A 4,689-nucleotide genomic window follows, 5' to 3' on the forward strand; every position below is an offset into this window, starting at 1 on the left:
CCACGGGCATTTATACATCCGCGCGGGCGAGTTGTCTGCACCGGAACAAAGTCCCTCTTTGTGTTGGTTTTGTGGTTGTACTTATCGCCGCTAAATAGCATTTACTGTCCTGCTTGTGCAACCTTTGCACTTCTCGTGCCAGGAGTATCAAGATTCTTACACCGTAGGCTAAGTTAAGTGATCAAAAAGAATGAGTCTCGGCCGGAGACGCCTACTGATTACTCTTCTGCATAGATGCTGCCTGACCCGTGGAGTATCTCCAGCATGTTGCTTTGAAAAAGAATGGACTTTTAACTGAGGGTCGGACGATAATCATATTACAAAGAATGTGGAGTGAAGCAATTCGGGATGCTGTAGAATGTCCAACTTGTCCTTAAAGGCTTCCAAGTGTTCGACTTGGTGATGCAGTGGACTGCAGATGCTAGAAGCTGAACCAACAATCTTCTGAAACAATTCAGAAAGTTGAGCAGTGTCTCAAAGTTCAAAGTATGTTTGTAATCAAAGTAGGTATATATGAGATTCGTCTCCTTACAGGCAAAGAAGCCCAAAAGAACCCATTAAAAAGACCATCAAACACGCAATCTGCAGAGAGAGGAAAAAACAAATTATGCAAATAATAAGTATAGGCAAATAGCATTCAGAACAAAAGCAAGTTCGTAGACATGAAGCCCAGAGCAGGCCACAGCCTCGGCCTCAGTTTGGCACAAAACACCGAGTGGAACTGGCCCAACCCTTGCCTCTTGTCTCAAAGCCCTGTCTTTTCAATCCACCTGGCCAGGCATTTAAAGCACCCAAGCATCAGCTTGTTCCTTGCACTAGGACCTGGGCCCTGTCACGTCGAAACGCTCTGGGCCTGGACCCCACCACCATGTTCGGGGCCCGTATTCGAGCTTTCCAAGTTGGCCTGGCACTTAGGTGGATAAAGCCTTGCTCTTGAGTTGGGTAGATAGGCCTCTCCTCCACTCCGACTGTGGGGAGAATAGAAATGGGTGACGTTTTTGGTCAGGAACCAGTATCGGGATTAAGGGTGGAAAGAGGAGATACAGGGAGAGGTTAATGAGGGGTAAGTGATTGGTAAACTGAGGGGGGTGAAAGATGGCAGGCAGGTGCAGCCAGGTTGGGTTTGGAGGGGGGAAAAGTGGAACTGGTAAACTGAGGCAGGTGGACATTAAATGGAGGCAGACAGCTTATCATGCAGTTTTGGATTCCTCGCTTAAGCAGGACATACTTGCCTTAGAAGCAATGCAGCAAAGGGTTACCAGATTAGTTCCAGCATAGCATAGTGGTTAGCCTAACACTTCGTAGTGCCAGTGACCCAGGTTCAATGTGGGTAAGGAGTTTGTAAGTTGTATTTATGACCAGCTGTTGCCATTTCCTCCCACGTTAGAAAGTCATACTGGTTAGTAAGTTATTTGCTCACCTTCGTGTAACTGGGCAGCGTGGACTCGTTACAAAAAGGCCTGATACTGTGTTGTACCTCTTAAATAAAATAAAACTGTTATTTCCAAGAGCTTAGAAGATTGAAGGTGGATCAGATTGAACTTTAAATATCTTAACAGGCTGGATGCAGGAAGAACGTTTCCCTGGACAAGGAGCCACTGTCTCAGAAGGTGAGGTAGGTTGTTTCGAACTCACAAGAAAAATCTTGATTGCGTGAGTTTCTCTTGATGCTCCAGTGTTATATCAAAACATTAACCTAAGTGGAAGAAAACAAGGAGCCGAGAGATGCGAGTCGAACTTTGTCTTTTACTTTTGCATTTACACGTAATAGCGTCATGGTGTATGCAATTTACTTATTTTTACATATAACCCGTAGTGAATTGTTTAAATGAACATGAATACTTAATCAGCTACATTTTAAAAAGGTTGCTGAAATACTACTGAAATATTAAATACACGATGCTCCTCCACAAGCTGGATCAACACGTCGTGTGGAAGCTTGTGTGCTTCAAGGACAACATCAGGCGGTGCCAACTCAGAGCCACCCACGTTGGAGCAGCTGTGGACGAGATGCCAGACGAAGATCGATCCAACTCGCATCTACCCCTCCCGGGCCACACCTCAATTCGAAGTGCCAATGCCAGGCGGAACAACAGACTTCTCCCTGCTTGGCTATAAACTCCGACTCAACAGAGAATGCATCTCAACTATATACACAGTATGCTATATAATACAAATACTACCTACAGACATCCACAGCATAATAAATTGTCTCATTCAGGCCTAAAGATTTAATCGCTGTGGAGGGTTTTTTATTCTTGTGGGATAACGTCTTTCCTGACAAGGGGGAATCATTCTGCTTGAGACTCATGGCTGTGAAAACAATCTGGGGCTTCCTACCCGGTGGTTGTCGGAGGGAACACTGAAACAGCAGAAAGTGGTTCTGACTGCTGTGGACTCCTTTCTCCTCCTCCTGCCATTTTCTTCTTCTACTTTGTGCGTCTTGATCTCGGGAAGGTGCATTTAGTTCACTGAAGTATTCTCTTATCAATCCTTCCATTGCTTCCTTTACAATCTGACCTCTACTCTTGGTTTCCTCATCCACAGCATCTGATGAATCCTCTGCTTTCATATCTCCATTGACTCCTTCCCTTTTGGCCTCTGTGCCTACTTTTACAAGCAGCTTTTTGTCTCCCATTTGAAGTTCGTGCAATAAACAATGCACACGGAGTTAGATTCTGGATCTTCATGCTCACAAAAGTTTGCAACCTTACTGAAGCTCCTTGAACTCTCTTCCAGCTTAAAACTAAGCCGCATTTCAAAAGTTACTGCCTTGTCTGCTAGAGCAAGTTCTGTTAGCTCTCCTGATTTCCTTCTTAAGTGTTCTCCTGCATTTCTTCAATCCTCAATTACCTCATTTGTTCTTTTTTGCCTACAGCTGCTGTGCACCTACTTCTTTTTCTTAACCAGAGCCTCAATATCTCTCGAAAACCAAAGTTACACAACTTGTTACCTTGACCTTTTATTCTGATAGGCACATATGAGCATTGTACTCTCAAAATTTCACTTTTGAAGGCCTCCCACTTACCAAGTACACCTTTACCAGAAAATAACCCACACTTGCCATATCCTTTCTAATATGATCAAAGTTCCTCCTTCTCCAATTCTTAGAATCGCAACTACAGGACCAGACCTATCTTCTTCCATAATACTTAGAAAGTAATGGGATTATTACCACTAGATGCAAAGTGTTCCCATACATAGAATATCTGGTACAGAATTGCACTCCCTCTAATTGTGACATCTCTATACTGAATAAAGAAATTTACCTGAATGTACATCTCTCATCCAGCTCTTTTACGGCATTCAAGTCCCAGTGAATATGTAGAAAGTTAAAATCACCTATTATTACAACCTTATGTTTCTTGCAACAGTCTGTGATTTCTCTTCAAATTTGCTCCTCTAAATCCTGTGGACTGTTGGGTGGTCTATATAATCCCATTAACTTGGTTATAGCCTTCTTATAACTCAATTCTACCCATACACCCTAACTAAGCAGGCCTTCCAGTCTGTCCTGACTGAGCATTTTCCTGACTGGTAATACCACCCCAGGTGGTAAATGCAACATTTAAAAACACACTTAGCAATAATAATAACTATATTTATAGTAATATTAGCTAATGATAAAGTACAGAATAGTAATATACACAATAATATTTACCAACGTGCAATAATAATGTACAAAATACTAAAACAGAGACTACTATGATGTGCGTTCTCCTGTCGCACAGAGATGTACTGTTGTGTATGCTTATTGCATCTGTTAGGAAAGACTTTCTGTAACGATCCTTGTGACAGCGGAGCTGAATGAGCCTGTTCAAAGGGGTGCTCTGCCACTTGTTCAGTAGGTCATGGAGAGGATGTGCCATAATGGAAATCTTGAACAAAACAAAGTGCTGGAAGAACTCAGATGGTCAGACAGCATCTACGGAGGGGAATAAACAGTCCTCATTTCAGGCTGAGATCCTTCATCCGAACTAGACAGGAAGGGGGGAAGAAACCTGTATAAGAATGAGGGGTACAAGCTGGTAGAAGCAGGTGAAGGGGAAGGTGGGCGGGTGGTGAAAGGGGGGGCATTGAAGTAAGAAGCTGGGTGGTGATAGGTGGAAGACGTAAAGGGGTGAAGGAATCTGATAGGAACAGACAGTGGACCAGAGAGCGGGAAGGAGGAGGGGCACCCAGAGGGAGGATGAGGAGAGGAGAAGGTGTGAGAGTGGAATCAGAATAGGGAATGTAAAAAAAGAGAGGGGGAGAGAAATTACTGGAAGTTAGAGAAATTATGCTACCAGGTGGGAGACTACACAGATAGAATGTGAGGTGTTGCTCCTGCAACAAGAGTGAGACCTCATCATGGAAGTAGAGGAGACTGACATGTCAGAATTGGAAGCTGAATTGAAATGGGTGACCACTGGAAAATCCTGCTTACGCTGTTAGCTTGGTTGCTGCCTGGACATTAATCTAAATATTATCTGAACTCTGGTGTTTTCTTCTGAAGTATTAAGATTTTCAGGATGTGAATGGTGATGTTAATGGGACTGACAACCAGTGCAGAGAAGATGGCGGATGGTCACCTCCTTGAACACCTAGAGTCCACATTGTGATTGTGGTACTTCCAGGATTCTCGGAGCATTTTGACATAAAACCTGTGGAGAAATGGGTGAAGTGTGTGCAAATCAGGATAGCGTAGTG

The sequence above is a fragment of the Hemitrygon akajei genome, chromosome 14, assembly GCF_048418815.1.
Source record: "Hemitrygon akajei chromosome 14, sHemAka1.3, whole genome shotgun sequence".
Taxonomy (NCBI): Eukaryota; Metazoa; Chordata; class Chondrichthyes; order Myliobatiformes; family Dasyatidae; genus Hemitrygon; species Hemitrygon akajei.